We start from the raw sequence: 18,640 nt of genomic DNA, 5'->3' as shown, positions 1-18,640 counted from the left end.
GGAGGCAAATAGCGCTTATTTCCTGTCGAGTATCGCTGTATGGCTAAGGCCTCTTTCACACATCAGGTTTTCGCCGTCAGGCGCGATCCGGCGCTTTTGACAGAAACCGGATCCGGCGAAATGCAATGCCGGATCCGGTTTCCCCCCCATTGACTTGCATTAGAGCCGGATCGAGCCGGATGGCCATGCGTTTCATCCGATTTTCGCCGGATCCGGCAATGTGACGCGATCCGGCGTCTGGAAAAAACGGCTACTGTAACGTTTTTTGTATCCGGCGAAAAAGCCGGACACGCCGGATCCGGCGTGTCCGGCTTTTTCATACAATGAAAGCCTATGAGCGCCGCAATGCGCCTGATCCGCCGGCGACAGCCGGATCCGGTGGCCGGATCCGTTTTTTTTGGTCTGAGCATGCTCAGTAGCTCTGCCCACAAGACATATATAAAAGCAAGACAGTGGGACCCTCAGCCACACCCAACATGCCACCCAAGCCAAGAACCAGGAGCAGGAGAAGGCAGCAGACATCTGCAGCAGCAGCACCATCAGCACCACCCCAAATGGAGCAGCATGCTGAACAACGGGAGGGGAGTCCAGCAGCAGATGAGAGACGGTAATTATCAAATCCCCCATTCCTCCAAACTAGGGCTATTGAATATCAAGATATTCATTGGCCCTTTGTTTCTCTTTATTCAACAGCCGCCCAATAGATGCAGCAGCAGCAGCAGCAGCAATGGCAGCAGCTGGAACACCACCCACAGCCATGGAGCCTGGCCACCAGGAAGACAGCACATCATCTTCTGGGAGCCCTCCCTCGCATCGTCAGCGTTTGACGGTAAGTTTTTATTTCCAAAATCCATCATCTCTGTAATATATGTCTATTCATTGCCTTTTATTTCAAAACAGGAATCACAAGATGAAGAGGAGCTCCCAGAAGAAGAAGGAAGGGGTGGACAGACACTTGGAGTGGGCTCACAATTGGTAAGTTTTTTGCATCAAACGCAGAAACACAACATCACACTACACACAACACATAGAAAACAATGTTCTGCAGACCACACACAGCAAACAAATGCCTACATCCAAAGACATAACATTTTTTGTTTTCTTCTCTAGTCTTCCCAATCTGGTGCTCGGCCAAGAGGTCCTCGCAGTGCCTCCCAGGGTCGTTGGCGACAGCAACGCGGCGGTCACCAGCGTGTAAGTATAAATATTTTTGCTTAGTTTTTTTGCACTTTTTATTTCATTTCTTTTGTGGGGGCTAATTATGTTATTTTTGTCTTTTTCTTTAACAGCCTTCACAGCGTGCTCCCGACTCTGACGGTGTGGATGGAGGACTCGATGTGGACCACCTCATCGATCTCGTCAGAGAAAGGGAGCCGCTCTGGAATATGGCTGACCGCCGCCATGCTGACCTTATCGTTACCCGACGACTCTGGGAGGAAATCTGTTCGCTCCTTGTGGACCGCTGGGAGGACCTCGAAGCTCGGGCCCAGATTAAAGAGCGTAAGTATATACAGTACCGGTTGCTTGATTTAAACCAGTGTTTCCCGAACTCCAGTCCTCGTGGTCCCCACGGATCATGTGTTCAGGATTTCTATTTACTTTGGAAATCCTGAAAACATGACCCCTGGGGACCATGAGGACTGGAGTTTGGGAAACACTGATGTTGTATACTAACCACTTTGTCCTTTCTCGTTTCAGGGGAGAGAATTGTGAAGCGGTGGCGGTCTGTGAGGGATCGTTTCAAGAAGGAGTTCAATAAAGAGATGCGGGCCCCGAGTGGATCTGGAGGACGCAGGAGCAAGTACAAGTACGCACGAGCCCTGTCGTTCCTCCGGGAAACAATGCTCACCAGAAGGTAAATATTACACACCACATGTGACAAAAAAATGTTTAGATGTAACTTTTTTTTTCAGCCAGGGCCATACCATGTCACTATTTTAATTGTTTTTTTTTCTCTTTATTCCACAGCACGGTGAGCAGCACTCGGGAGCCTGCACAATTGGACCCTTCTGAGGCGATCCCTGAGGAGACCGGCACCGAGGGACACTTCGACCGCCCCAGTACATCTGCACCTTCCCAGCCTTCCCACACATTCAACCCATCTGTCCCATCCACCAGCACAGGAGCATCGTGGCCGCCTACATTACATGAAGCTGCTGGTGAGGAGATCGCTTTCCCTTTACCCCACCCTTCTGCCCCTGCCACCTCTAGTACACCTGCGGGTACTGGGCGGCAGCGGCAGAGGGGTCAGGAAAAGAGTTATGCGCCAGAGTTCTTGCATCTGAATGCATCTTTCCAGAACTGTCTAAAAGTCTTGTCAGAGCAAATCTCCGCAGGCTTTCAGCAGATCAACTCCAGCATTCTGGAGGTGAAGACACTTCTGCAAACCATGCATTCAGAAGCAAGATCTTCGCCAAACCACACCTTTTTCAGGTCTGTTGTGGAGCGCATGGCAACACTATCTCCTACCCAGCAGATGCATGTAATGCATTCGTGCCACGGTGCTCTACAGCAGGTTACCTCCCAACCTCCACCTCCCACCACTGTAGTTCCTCCACCTGCACCCCCTCCAGCCACTTTCCATCCTCCCCCTCCTATTACATCTGCACCCCCTCCAGCCACTTTCCATCCTCCCCCTCCTATTACATACCAGCAACCTCCCCAGTACCAGCAACCTCCCCAGTACCAGCAACCTCCCCAGTACCAGACATCTCCACACTTCCAGCAACCTGCCCCGTACCAAACTCCTTCCTCGTACCAAACTCCTTCCCCGTACCAAACTCCTTCCCCATACAACTTTCCATCAACATCATCTGCTCCTACAGTCCCTGCCCAACCCTCCACTCCACCGCCCACCACCTCTTCTGCCTCCCACATGTCCACCCATTCTGTAGCTTTTTCCACACCATCACCTCTAACTGTTCCTTCCCCACCACGATCCCAGTCCTCTCTCCACACTCCCATTGTCGAAGTGTCCCGCAGCCCCTCCAGCAGTATTTCCACCCCACACTACACCGAGTTATAATGTTTTTTTTGTAATAAAAATGCCCATTTGGTTGGTTTCAAACCTTTATTAAAAAAGTTTTTTTAACTTTAAAAACAGTTTACAAAAAAAACTATTTTAAATAAAAGTTAAATTATTGTTTACACTGGTTGTCTGTCATTTCTTTCTGCGGCGAAATATGTTTAAAAAAAAGGTTAAATACAGGGTATTTAAAAGGTAAAAAGGTATTCAAAACCAGGTATATAACTGTGGGTAAATTTTAGCTTTTTGCCACAGTTGTGTTCCTGGTTGTGTTTGAAGCAAAGTATTTCACCTGAAAAGTTGTGTTTATTGTTGGTGATTTCCTAACAATGTACACAACTTTTGTTAAAAGGTGAAATACTTTGCATAAAACACAACCAGGTACACACCTGTGGCCTAAAGCTAAAAATAGAGACCATGACAAGATAGCCAACTTTGGTTGGCAAAGGTATATACTGTTGGTACAGAAGGTACACAAGTTTGGTTAGGGCACAAATCTTTCACACTCTGTCATCCTGCCAGTGTACTCTGCCTTGAGGTGACATAAAGTATAGTGCAAAATTGTCCCTCATTACTGAAACCGTCACAGAACTTCTAGTGGTAATGTCATGGTAATCTTGCAAGGTGGTTTCTTCAGAGGTGTCCTCAATGGAAATGGGTTCCTTGCAGATAACAAAATTGTGGAGTACCATGCAAGCTTTGATCACCTCGTCCACAGTTTCTGTCTTGAGGTTGATCGCAGTCAATAGGACCCGCCATTTGGCTGTCAGAATACCAAAGGTACATTCAACCATTCTTCTTGCTCTTGTCAGGCGGTAATTAAAAATGCGTTTTGGTCTTGTCAATCCTCTGCTAGAGTACGGTTTCAAAAGGTGTTCTGACAGCTGGAAGGCTTCATCCCCTACACAGACAAATGGCATAGGTGGACCAGATGTTTGCGGCAGCGGTCTAGGTGGTGGGAACTGGAAGGTGTTTCCATACAGTTTACGCCCCATGGCAGACAGTTTGAAAACTTGAGAGTCATTGGAGCGGCCATAGGCCCCAATATCAACCGCAATAAATTTGTATTCCGCGTCAGCGATGGCCATGAGGACAATTGAAAAATATTTCTTGTAATTGAAATATTCCGATCCCGATCCGGCTGGCTTTACAATGCGGATATGTTTCCCGTCCACAGCGCCCAAGCAGTTGGGAAACTGACATATCTGTTGAAACTTGTCAGCAATTTCAATCCACCTCTCTGTTGTGGGCTCTGGTAAAAACTCTTCAGCTAAGGAGTCCCACAGTGCACGGCATGTGTACTTCACAATTCCAGATATGGTGGAAATCCCGAGTCTGTACTGGAAATGCAGTGACGAAAGGGATTCTCCAGTTGCAAGAAATCTGTGGGGAATTAAAAAACAATAAATAGTTTTAAATCACAGCATTACATACCAAAACTGAGCTATAACACTTGGAGATACAAACTACCACCAACAAGATTGCAGTGAAAGTGTGCTCTGATGCGATCACATCCAATAAATGTGGCTTACCTTAAAGTCACCATCAGACGCTCTGCGGGTGAAACGGAGAAGCGGCAATAGGTGTCCGCTTTTCTTATGAGGTGTGCAATGCGCTCCACCAAGTAATCAAAATTCTCCATTTTCATCCGAACATATCCAAAAAATTTATCCGGGTTTCGTCGAAGGTCCATGCAGAGTGTAGAATAGACCCCACGCGTCATTCTCTTGGCTGTGATGGGGTGGATCCACAAACGTCGTCTACGATGCCTGATGCGCTGCTGTCTCGCTCTCTCCTTCTCCAGAACAATCACCCTCAAACGATTCGCCTCCGCTATAAAATCCGCCAAATTCTTCAAAATATTTCCAATGACAACATCCATCTTCGCCAGTAACTTGCTCTTCTCTCCAACCTGCACTTTCTCCTCTACAACCTGTCAAAGAAGGGCTGTAGGAACATGCTATATATAGTTTTCCAGTAGCCAATCCCGTTCGGAAGGCCACAAGGGTCAATTTTAAAAACCGGATCCGGCGTAATCCGTCGAAAAACGGATAGAAAAACGGATGAACCGGATGAGACGGATCCGGTTTTGTCTGTCAAGAACAAGATGGATCTGGCAGAAAACCGGATCCGGCACATCAGGTTTTACAAAACATTTGCCGGATCCGGCATTCCGGCACGACGCCGGATCGCGCCTGACGCCGAAAACCTGATGTGTGAAAGTAGCCTAAGCAGCACTGTATAGCCACATATAGGGTATAACTACATTCAGCAGAAATTCTGGGACAAATTTTGGCCTTTTTTGTCTATTTCCCCTTGTGAAAATGTAAAACCTGGGGCTAAAACTAAATTTTGATGGTAAAAATTTAACTAATTTCTTCACTGCCCCATGGTATAACATTCTGTGACACACCTGTGGTGTTAATATGATCACTGCACCCCTAGATGAATTCATTGAGAAGTGTAGTTTGTAAAATGGGATCACTTATGGGGGGGTTCTGCTGTTCAATATGACATGGCACCCTCATACCAGTCGAGCAAAATCTGGACTCGAATATGGCACTTCTTCCCTTCTGACCTTTGCATTGTACACAAAAGTAGTTTTTGACCACCTATAGGGCATCTGTGTACTCAGGAGAAATTACACAACAATTTTTGTTGCCCATTTTGTCCTATTACACTTGTGAAACTAAAAAATTTGGGGATAAATTAGATTTTTTTATTTTCACAACTCTGTTAATTTCAGTGAAGCACCTGGGGGTCCAAGGAGCTACCTACATATCTAGATAAATTACTTCAGTGGTCTAGTTTCCAAAATTGGGTAACTTGTAGGGTGCTTCACTGTTTAGGAACATGAGGACATCAGGGACTCTCCAAACTTCATATGACACCTGCAGATGATTCCATCAAAGTTTGCATTCCAAAACAGCTTTCCTTCCTTTCTGATGCCTGCCATGCACCCTAACAGTAGTTTTCCCTGTATGGGGTATCGGCATACTCAAAAGAAATTGCACAACAAATTGTATGCTGCAATTTCTCCTATTACCTTTGCAAAGAAGTTTATATTTTTTATTTCACAGCTAAAGTTTATAAACTTCTGTGAAGCACCTGGGGGTTCAAGGTGCTCACCACACATCTACATAAGTTCCCTAAGGGGTCTAGTTTCCAAAATATTGTATTTAGATTTCCACTGTTTAGGCACATCAGTGGTTATCCAAAGGCGACATGTCCTCTGCTAATTATTCCAGCAAATTTTGCATTCAAAAAGTCAAATAGCGCGCATTCTCTTTCGAGCTCCACTATGCACCGAAACAGTAGTTTTCCCCCACATATGGGATATCGGCATGCTTAGTAGAAATTGCATGACAAATTTTGGAGTCCATTTTCTCTTGTTACCCTTGTGAAAATAAAAATTGGGGATAAAGTAAAATTTTTGTGAAAAAAGTTAAATGTTAATTTTTTTTTTCTTTCATATGCCATTAATTCCTGTGAAGCATCTGAAGGGTTGATAAACTTTTTGAATGTGGTTTTCAACACCTGGAGGGGTACAGTTTTCTCCTCACTGCTCCCCTGTTTCTCCCCTCTGCAAATCCCTCCACTAGCTCCCAATTCCCAAACAAATCCAGTTCAAACTACTAACACTGACCTACAAAGCCTTCCACAAAACTGTCCCCTCCCTATATCTCTGAACTAATCTCCCACTATCTTCCCTCACGTAATCTTTGATCCTCCCAAGACCTACTACTCTCCTCCACACTTATTCGTTCCTCACACAACCGCCTCCAAGATTTCTCCCGAATATCCCCCATCCTCTGGAATTCCACGTCTCAACACGTCCAGTTATCCACCACCTTTAAATGGAACATGAAAATCCATCTCTTCAGGGAAGCTTGCAGCCTGCAATAACCATTCTGCCGCCTCACCACTGCCCGAGCTGCCGCCTCATCACTGCCCGAGCTGCCGCCTCTCCACTGCCCCAGCTGCCGCCTCACCACTGCCAAAGCTGCCACCTCACCACCGCCCAAGCTGCCGCCTCACCACCACCCAAGTTGCCGCCTCACCACCAGCAGAGCTGCTGCACACCCGATCTTCTGTCTCTTCCCCATTATCCTGTAAAATGTAAGTCTGCAAGGACAGGGTCCTTTCCCCTCTGTACCAGTCTGTCATTGTAAATTTGTTTAATGTAATCATTTACACTAATAATTTATTATTAATTTATATAGCGCCATTAATTTCATTGTGCTGTACATAAGGGGTTACAAGCAAAGTAATAGATATCGCTATCTATTACTTTGTTTGTAATCCCTTCTCATGTACAGCACCATGGAGTTAATTGCACTATATAAATTATTATTAATAATAATAATAATAAATGCAAGCTTGGGGTCACAATTGTTTCAATAAGCTTATGCCCATTTGATAAACAGCATACTAAATAGCAAAATGTTAAATCACTTTACTAATAGAAAATGCTGTACTACCCCAGTAAAAATGCCTAAATTGCTAGCTACTAGGTGTCTCCGCACAGCCACATCTTTTCAATAGTAATCCATCGTGTATCCACAATGTTCCGGATAAAATAATGTATTTTGTTATATCCTCATCAACACATTAAAAGCAGGTACAATCAATGTGAAGAAAATAAACATGACGGGTGACATGTTTATGACCTCATGGTCCTTACTAGAGTTGAGCGAAATGGGTCGGTCGTATTCAAAAGTCGCCGACTTTCGCTGAAGTCGGGTTTCATGAAACGAAACCCGACCATAGCGCGAGGTCGGCCATGAGGTCGGCGACCAGAGCGCCAAAGTCGCGTGTCAAAAGATGCTTCCAGCGCCCTTTTTCAGCCAATGATGGAGGACGCGCACTGTGGGCAACGCGATGACATAGGCATCGGTCACCACCATCTTTGAGAAGGGCATGCAAGTGATTGGCTGGCTTTGTGTGGCATCACAGGGGCTATAAAAGGGCGTGAACTCCGACCGCCATCTTACTTATGCCGATCTTAGCATTAGGGAGAGGTTGCTGCTGCTGATTCAGAATAAGGGAAAGTGTTAGGCAGGGAAGAATAAAAAAAACTGCTTCTGCTGTTAGCGATTTCCACTTACAACACAACAGTTTGTGTGCAGTGACAGGGGAGGCTCTATTTTTGTGCATCAGCTCCCTGATAGCTGCATTGCTGTTTGCACACTGCTGTGCAAACTGCTTTTTTTAAAAGCAAAAATACTTTTCTTCCTCTTTTCTGCACAGTTACCAAGGGTTCATTTTTTCCACCCTTTTGTGTGTGCACTGTGCAGCAGTCCTGCTTATTAGGCTGCCTGCGTCCATACTTGGACTGAGAGCATCATTGTCAGCGTCCTCAAATCTCTAGTGAGATTCAAATTCTCACCAATCTTATAGACACCCTCCACCTTGTCATACACCATCCAATTTCAGTCTGTTACATTGAGGTGTAATCTCTACTGGGCAAGAGACAACAATTCTGCGTCCTCAAATCTATAGTGAGATCCAAAATCTCACCAATCCTATAGACACCCTCCACCTTGTCATTCACCATCCAATTTCAGCCTGTTACATTGAGGTGCAATCTCTACTGGGACAGAGACAATAGTTCTGAATCCTCAAATCTATAGTGAGATTCAAAATCTCACCAGTCCTACAGACACCCTCCACCTTGACATTCACCATCCAATTTCAGCCTGTTACATTGAGGTATAATCTCTACTGGGCAAGAGACAACAATTCTGCGTCCTCAAATCTATAGTGCGATTCAAAATCTCACCAATCCTATAGACACCCTCCACCTTGTCATTCACCATCCAATTTCAGCCTGTTACATTGAGGTGTAATCTCTACTGGGCCAGAGACAATAGTTTAGCATCCTCAAATCTATAGTGAGATTCAAATTCTCACCAATCCTATAGACACCCTACACCTTGTAATGCACCATCCAATTTCAGTCTGTTACATTGAGGTGTAATCTCTACTGGGCCAGAGACAATAGTTCTGCGTCCTCAAATCTATAGTGAGATTCAAAATCTCACCAATCCTATAGACACCCTCCACCTTTTCATTCACCATCCAATTTCAGCCTGTTACATTGAGGTGTAATCTCTACTGGGCCAGAGACAATAGTTCAGCGTCCTCAAATCTATAGTGAGATTCAAATTCTCACCAATCCTATAGACACCCTACACCTTTTCATTCACCATCCAATTTCAGCCTGTTACATTGAGGTGTAATCTCTACTGGGCCAGAGACAATAGTTCAGCGTCCTCAAATCTATAGTGAGATTCAAATTCTCACCAATCCTATAGACACCCTACACCTTGTAATGCACCATCCAATTTCAGTCTGTTACATTGAGGTGTAATCTCTACTGGGCCAGAGACAATAGTTCTGCGTCCTCAAATCTATAGTGAGATTCAAAATCTCACCAGTCCTATAGACACCCTCCACCTTGACATTCACCATCCAATTTCAGCCTGTTACATTGAGGTGTAATCTCTACTGGGCCAGAGACAATAGTTCTGCGTCCTCAAATCTATAGTGAGATTCAAAATCTCACCAGTCCTATAGACATCCTACACCTTGTCATACACCATCCAATTTCAGTCTGTTACATTGAGGTGTAATCTCTACTGGGCCAGAGACAATAGTTCTGCGTCCTCATATCTATAGTGAGATTCAAAGTCTCACCAATCCTATAGACACCCTCCACCTTGTCATTCACCATCCAATTTCAGCCTGTTACATTGAGGTGTAATCTCTACTGGGCCTGAGACAATAGTTCTGCGTCCTCAAATCTATAGTGACATTCAAATTCTCACCAATCCTATGGACACCCTACACCTTGTCATACACCATCCAATTTCAGTCTGTTACATTGAGGTGTAATCTCTACTGGGCCAGAGACAATAGTTCTACGTCCTCAAATCTATAGTGAGATTCAAATTCTCACCAATCCTATAGACACCCTACACCTTGTCATTCACCATCCAATTTCAGCCTGTTACATTGATGTGTAATCTCTACTGGGCCAGAGACAATAGTTCTGCGTCCTCATATCTATAGTGAGATTCAAATTCTCACCAATCCTATAGACACCCTACACCTTGTCATACACCATCCAATTTCAGTCTGTTACATTGATGTGTAATCTCTACTGGGCCAGAGACAATAGTTCTGCGTCCTCAAATCTATAGTGAGATTCAAATTCTCACCAATAGTAGATACACCTCCTACCTTGTTTTACAGTACCATATAGCTGGTGGTATTTTGGGTACATTTTCACAAAAATGAGCAAGTATGGTGGAAGACGCCATGGAAGTGGGCGGGGGTTGCCAGCTGGTCCCGAAGGTGGTGGTGGTGTTGCATCTGTTGATAGTGGCAAAAGCACAATAACACCTAAGGCAGGAGGTGTTGAGCCTGCGTCATCGTCTGGCTCCACAAGGCCTCGAAGGCTCTCTTTTCTGGGAGTAGGTAAACCACTTTTAAAGCCGGAGCTTCAGGAACAAGTTTTGACTTACATTGCTGACACAGCCTCCAGCTCTCTCGCCTCCTCTTCTGAAGTTTCAAAAAATAAAAGCACTGAGTCATCATTGGAGGCTCCTGGTCAGGAACAACACCTTTCCTTGTGTCCTTCACCCCTACCAAAAATGAAGGATGTGGCAGGCCACACTACCGATTACTCCATGGAGCTCTTTTCACATACCATGCCTGGGTTAGCAAGTCAAATCGTGAATTCCCCAGTCCAAGATGAATCTGACATGGAGTGCACTGATGCACAGCCACTGCTAGATTTTTCTGCTGGTATATTCACTCAGAGCACTACATTGTCCTCGCAGTGTACTGAGGCAGAATCAGACCCGGATGATACTCAGGTGCCCCTTCCCGCATACTATACCACCTTACACGGTGACACACAGGAAGGTGCACATGAAATTGAAGAGGAGGTGATGGATGACCCAGTGGTTGACCAAGATTGGCATCCATTGGGGGAAGATTGTGCCGCTGCCAACAGCTCAGAAGAGGAGGAGGAGGATCCGCAGCAGGCAACGACATCGCAACAGCTGTTATCTGGCAGGCCCGTAGCAGTCCAAAAACGTGTCACAAAAACCAAAAGAGTCGCAGGACAGCTTGGCCAGATGGTCAAATTAGCACAGCGTGCAAGGTCTCAAAATGTCTTCCATAGTAGGAAGAGTGCAGTGTGGCACTTTTTTGAACAAAATCCTAATGATCAGGCAAAAGTTATCTGTAAGAAGTGCGCAAAGACCTTTAGCCGAGGGAAAAATCTGAGACATTTGAATACCAGTTGCATGCTTAGACATTTAACCACCATGCACTTGCAAGCGTGGACGGACTACCAAACCTCACTTACCACATGTGCACCTGCTCCGAATGAAGGTAGTCAGCATCGCTACATCGCTTCCCCCACTGTAAGCCCACTGGTTAGCACACCACCAGTAGCAAATGTCGAGGTGTCGTCGCATTGTTATTGCTACGAAAGACTGAATCTAGGCCATCAGCAACACCACCAACACCATCACCAACTCTCTCTCAGTCCGCCATGTCCACCGCTAGTTCCACCATATGCAGCTCTCAAGTCCAGCTCACCCTACCAGAGACTCTGAGTAGGACAAGAAAGTACTCATTCTCTCATCCGCGTACACTGGCTTGGAACACCCACATTGCCAAACGAATCTCGTTAGAGATGATGCCCTACTGGTTGGTTGAAAGCAAAGCTTTCCGCGAGCTCATGGCCTACGCAGTACCACGCTATGACCTACCCAGTTGGCACTTCTTTTCGCGAAAAGCCATCCCAGCCCTCCACGTGCATGTGAAAGACTGCATTGTCCATGCACTCAAGCAATCAGTGAGTGGAAAGGTGCACCTCACAACAGATGCATGGTCCAGTAGGCATGGCCAGGGCCGTTATGTGTCCATCACTGCGCACTGGGTTAATGTGGTGGATGCAGGGTCCATAGGGGACAGTGGCGGTGGGACAGTGCTGCCTAGTCCACGGTATAGGAAACAGTTGGCTGTAGCGTTCAACCCTCCTCCTCCTCCAGAAGCGAAAGCTTGTCCACAGAGTGCAGTCACACGAGCACTCCATCCTCAGCTGCCAGTGTTGCACACGTGGTGTCCCACTATCGAACAGCTAGTGGTAAGCGTCAGCAGGCTGTGTTGAAGATGATGTGTTTGGGCGACAACAGACACACCGCGGAGGTACTGGCCGACTACTTGCAGCGACAAACTGAGTCATGGCTGGGCAGTCTACATCTTGAGGCAGGCAAGGTAGTTAGTGATAACGGCAGGAATTTTGTGGCAGCCATAGCCCTTTCAAAACTCAGACACATACCTTGACTTGCTCACACCTTGAACCTGGTGGTGCAGTGCTTCCTCAATAATTATCCGGAGTTAACACCCCTGCTCCATAAGGTGCGAAGACTGTGCTCGCACATCCGCTGGTCGCCTGTACACTCCAGTCGTATGTAGAAGCTGCAGCGATTGCTCCTCCTTCCCAAGCACCTCCTAATTAGCGACGATGCAACAAGGTGGAACTCCACCCTGCACATGGTTCAGAGGCTCTGCGAACAGAGGCAGGCTGTAATTCATTTGTGGGAGGATACACGGGCAGGCAGTTTGCAGGCAGACATGGAGTTGTCTGGTGTGCAGTGGTCGAAGCTGAAAGACCTCTGTAAAGTCCTTCAGTGTTTTGAGGAATGCACACGGCTCGTAAGCGCAGACGACGCCATCATAAGCATGAGCATCCCACTGATGCGTCTGCTCATGCAAACTTTGACGCACATTAAGGAGCAGGCGTCTGCAGCCGAGGAAGAGGAGGAGGGAAGCCTTGATGACAGTCAGCCATTGTCTGCTCAGAGAACTCTCCTGGACGAGGTGGAGGAAGAAGAGGAAGAGGAGGAGGAGGAGGATGATGATGATGATGATTATTTTGGGGAGGAGGATGCTTCTCAGGGGCAAGAAAAAATGTTGGCGTGGCAAGGTCAGGTACAGGGTTTGTGCGTGACTGGAGGGATGTGGATTTGCCAGAAAGCGCTCCTCCACCCAGCACTCGCAGTGCATCATTGATACCTGGAACATTGGCCCACATGTCTGATTATGCCTTGCAGATCCTAAAATGGGACCCACGCATTGCCAAAATGATGAACGATGACGACTACTGGCTGGCCAGCATCCTGGATCCACGCTATAAAGGCAAATTCCAAAACATCATGCCACAGGAGAACCTAGAGCTAATATTGGCTAACAAACAAACAACTCTGGTAAATCGTTTGTTTGAGGCATTCCCAGCTCACAGTGGTGGTGATGTTTTTCCAACAAGCCGTAGGTGGCAACATGAAAGAGGAGTTCGTGGTGCACACAGCCGAAGTGGCATTGGACACAGGGGTTTCATGATCATGTTGTGGACTGATTTTTCAAGTAGCGTGCACAAAACTGGTAATACTGCATTGATCGAAAGTGACAGGAGACAGCAGTTGTCAACTATGGTAACTACTTCTCCTCCCATACTGATGTTCTCCCTCACCGGTCATTCCCCTTTGACTATTGGGCCAGTAAACTTGACACCTGGCCTGAATTGGCACAATATGCCTTACAGGAGCTCGCTTGCCCTGCTGCTAGTTTGTTATCTGAACGAGTCTTCAGTGCTGCTAGATCAATCCTGACAGAAAAAAGGACCCGTCTGTCGACCCAAAATGTTGATGATCTAACCTTCATTAAAATGAACCATGCATGGGTTTCAAAGAATTTTGACCCACCCTCCCCTGCTGACACGTAGGTTGCCAGAAAAATGGCTTGCTTTTGTTCTCCTCTTCCGCGGACTTCTCAAATTACTCCATTTGTAGCTGCTGAATGTCCAACATCAACATATGCCAATTTTTCCACCTCCCTAACTGGGCTGCCTCTCCCCACAGGGCCGGGTCACCACCTGGCACACGCACCCGTGCGAGTGCCGTTGCCCTGGACAGGTGGGTGGGCCCACTGTTTGGCAACAGCACTGGCACAAAGTCCCTCATAGTAGAATCAAGTGTCTCTGACGGTGGGGGTGCACACCCGCCGTCAGACACACCGACGTACTATGAGGGGCCCTGTGCCAGTGCCATCGCCAACAAGTGGGCCCCCTTGCTTGCTCAGGATCACAGCACTTGCAAAGTTGAAATACTTACCTCTCCCTGCTCCACCGCCGTGACGTCTTCCGCGTTTCCTGACAGTGACATTCTGGTCAGAGAGCGCGATGACATCACGTCTGTACGCCCTCTGCCTAAACAGTCCAAGTGCAGTGAGATTGAAGATGGTGGACGACGAGGAGTCCAGACTAGTACAGGGATTCCCTAGCGAGGAGACTTAATTAATTGTTTTCAATGTTGGGACAGCTATTTTTGGGGAGCACTATACTCTGGAGAATGATATATGAGGCCCACCATACACTGGAGCATTCCAAAGGTGGACATCAGACACTGGAGCAGCATTTACAGAGCCCATTATGCACTGGAGCATTAGAAATGGGGCCCATTATATATGGAGCATTATTTGGGCCCATAACACAGTGGAGCTTCATCCATGGGGACCAACATATACTGTAGCATTATGTGGAGCTCATCATATACTGTTTCAAACATTATAGGGGACCAATGATTCTATATGGAGAAATATATGGGCCTCATTACTCTGAATAGCGCACTATGCGGTGGCCATAATACTGTATGGAGTAATATACTGTCCGTTTTTGGAGCTATTGGAGAATTTAAAATGGATATCAGTCATGCGATGTAAGAAGTGAAGTATTTTTCATTGTACTATACCGCTATTTTTCTGCCGTATCAGAGGATCATGAATTGTGGCATGTGTTAAAGAAGCCCATTGACACTCTTTGGCACTGGGCCCACGAAAATCTGGAGCCAGCCCTACCCCCCCACAACTTTAGCCAAATAACCCCCAGTTTTCAATGCCTAACTATTATTATAAAGTAAATTAAGGGTGACAAGCGTAAGTAATAAGAATTGATGTTTTTGGCATTAAAATGGGCACTGTAGGTGTGTTTCCTGTCCTCCACTCACTGCCGTCTTTTCTTCCCCATTGACTTGTTTTAGTCGGCCTTCGACTTTTCACGATAAACGGCCGATTTCGTTCCATCCGACTTTTGAGAAACCCGACCCGAAAAAAGGCAAAGTCGCTCATCTCTAGTCCTTACTCATAGTCCTTTGTCATAGTTTATGGATGATGTATAAGCACTGTGATAAAACACTCCGGGATCGCCTTTGCTGGGGTCAAAGGTCACGTGCGGTTAGCATGAAACTCAGGCGCACAGCCGGGGTCCGGATATAACTGACACTGTTTCGGGTTTATTAAAGGTGAAAGCAATGCATAAAAGAAATAAAACATAAAACAAACCCTTGCCTGTCCGGCACTTACTAAACAAGGTACAACCTAACTACCAACTGGCGGGCTTCTGCCATCCAGCCATACCACAGTTACAGTGGGCACTGCTTTCACTCACGTGTGTCTCTCACACAGACAGGCTCTTTGTGTCCCCAGGCTGAGACACTCACACAACCACCTGGCATCCTTTTATATTCGCCTCCCATTATTCATTAGTAACCAGGTGAGACACTGACCAGACTAGGCCACATAGGAAAGGTATCTGGGTGAGATATACCTGCCCTCATCCACTACTTCCACATGATTCTCACATATCCCCCCTCTGCTCAGACCACTCTGGTCAAGCAATGACACCCGCATAACATTGCACTCGGGACAGGGCATCTGCATTCCCCATCTGTACCTCTGGGCGGTGCTCCACCGTAAAAGTGTAGGCCTGCAGGGCAAGGAACCACCGGGTCACCCGGCTATTCCGTTCCTTGTGCAAGTGCATCCTCTTGAGAGGGGCATGGTCAGTGATCAGCCTGAACTTTTGACCCACCAGGTAATATTTGAGGGCCTCTAGAGCCCATTTAATGGCTAGGCACTCTTTTTCAACGACTACATACTTTTTCCCATGTTTATTCAGCCTCCTGCTGAGATAGAGGACTGGGTGTTCAGGGCCTGTCACACTAAGAGGTATCGCTAGCAATATCGCTATAACTTGTGACGTTATAGCGATATTGCTAGCGATATCGCTGTGTGTGATACTTACCTCCGACCGCTCCCCCGCTGGTTATCGCTGATCGCGCGAGAACGTTCAGGACTGTTTCTCGTCGTCAGCTTCCTGTGGCGCTTCCTGCTGTGAGGACAAGCGACGCGTGGAGCCGGGCGGGAGGACGTCAGGATCGCCTGGTGTGACAGGTAAGTAGCGATCCCCTTCCCCAGCGATGTCGCTAGTGAGATCTGCCTGTGTGGCAGCTCACTAGCGACCACTTAGCGATGTACCAGCGATCCTGACCGCATCATATCGCTGGTCGGGATCGCTGGTACATCGCTAAGTGTGACAGTACCTTTCCACTCCGTCCCTCACTTGTGACAGTACGGCCCTGAAACCGATATCAGAGGCATCCGTTTGTACCACAAACTCGCTGCGGAAGTCCAGAGTCACCAGTACGGGTTGGGAGCAAAGTGCCCATTTTAGGCTATGGAAGGCTTCTTCAGCCGCTAAATTCCATTTAATCATGATGGAGTCTTTCCCTTTGGTAAGATCTGTCAGAGGGGGTAGCAATGGCTGCAAAATTGGGTATGAACCGGCGATAATAGCCGGCGATCCCCAGAAAGGCTTGCACCTGCTTCTTGTTGACTGGTTGCGGCCAGTCCTGAACCGCTTGAATTTTATCGATCTGGGATTTAACAATACCCCTCCCAATTACATAACCCAAATACCGGGCTTCTTCTAGCCTGATGTGACATTTCTTGGGGTTCGCGGTTAGACCTGCCTCCCACAGGTCGTCAATCACAGCTTGTACTTTCCGGAGGTGAGTCTCCCAGTCCAAGCTGTAGATGACAAGGTCATCCAAATAGGCCGAAGCGTACTGCCTATGTGGCCTCAGGATTCGATCCATCAGTCTCTGGAATGTCGCCGGTGCTCCGTACAGTCCAAATGGCATATACACATAATAAAATAAACCTTCCGGTGTAGCAAATGCCGTCTTTTCTCTGGCAGCCTCCGCCAGAGGGATCTGCCAATACCCCTTTGTTAGGTCTAGGGTCGTAATATACCGGGCTTTTCCTAACCGATCTATTAACTCGTCCACCCGGGGCATAGGGTAGGCATCAAATTTTGAGACCGCATTCAGTTTCCTGAAGTCATTGCAGAACCGGATGGTGCCGTCCGGTTTAGGAATTAACACAATCGGGCTGGACCAAGCACTGTGCGATTCTTCAATGACTCCTAACTCTAACATCGCCTTCACTTCTCGGGAAACAGCTTCACGGCGCGCTTCCGGGATTCTGTAGGGTTTCATGTGAACTGTGACACCAGGTTCTGTTACGATCTCATGTTTCATTAGCGTAGTCTGCCCGGTGAGGTAGAAACTACCTGACCTCAGTCTTTTGCCGCTCCAAGAGAGTCTTTGCAACCCGTACCTCCGGTACGGTATGTGAGCAGACAGGACGGGCCAGCTCCGCTGACAATGCAGACTGATCTTTCCAGGGTTTTATCAGATTTACATGATAAATCTGTTCAGGTTTCTGTTTACCTGCCTGGTATACTTTGTAATTTACTTCCTGAACTTTTTCCTTAATCTCAAAGGGGCCCTGCCAATGTGCCAGGAACTTACTGTCCACCGTGGGGACCAGGATCAACACCATATCTCAGGGTGCAAATGTATGGATCTTGGAGCCCCTATCATAGATCCTTTTCTGGGCTCCCTGAGCCTGCATCATGTGTTCTTTGACAATAGGCATAACAGCCGCAATACGGTCCTGCATTTGAGTTACGTCATCTATCACCGTTTTAAACGGAGTGACCTGACCCTCCCAGGTTTCTTTTGCGACGTCTAACAGTCCGTGAGGACGTCGGGCGTACAATAACTCAAAAGGCAAGAACCCCTTGGACGACTGGGGCACTTCCCTGATGGCAAAAAGCAAATACGGAAGTAAATAGTCCCAGTTCTTCCCATCCTTGTCTATCACCTTTCTCAGCATTTGCTTCAGAGTTTTATTGAACCGTTCGACCAGCCCGTCTGTTTGCGGGTGATACACGGATGTGCGTAACGGTTCGATTTGTAACAACCTGCAAAGCTCCTTCATTACCCTTGACATAAAGGGGGTCCCCTGGTCGGTGAGTATCTGTTTGGTATACTGACCCGACTAAACACATGCACCAGTTCCTTGGCAATCGTCTTGGTGGCCATGTTACGCAAAGGGATGGCCTCCGGGTAACGAGTGGCATAATCCAAGAAGACCAGGATATGTTGGTGTCCACGTGCAGACCGTGGAAGGGGCCCAACTAAATCCATCCCAATCCTCTCAAACGGGACTTCAATAATAGGCAGGGGGACCAAAGGGCTACAGAACTGGGGCTTAGGTGCAGAGGCTTGGCAGTCAGGACAAGACTCACAATATACACGAATATCGTGATGCATGCCGGGCCAAACAAAACAGTGTAATATCCTTTCGGTGGTTTTCTGGACTCCCAGGTGACCTCCCATCACATGTCCGTGG

This window comes from Dendrobates tinctorius, unplaced genomic scaffold (assembly GCF_039654945.1).
Source record: "Dendrobates tinctorius isolate UK_male_01 unplaced genomic scaffold, ASM3965494v1 ptg000092l, whole genome shotgun sequence".
NCBI classification, from domain to species: Eukaryota; Metazoa; Chordata; class Amphibia; order Anura; family Dendrobatidae; genus Dendrobates; species Dendrobates tinctorius.
The sequence above is the reverse complement of the archived record's forward strand: the minus strand, read 5'-3'. Positions refer to the sequence as shown.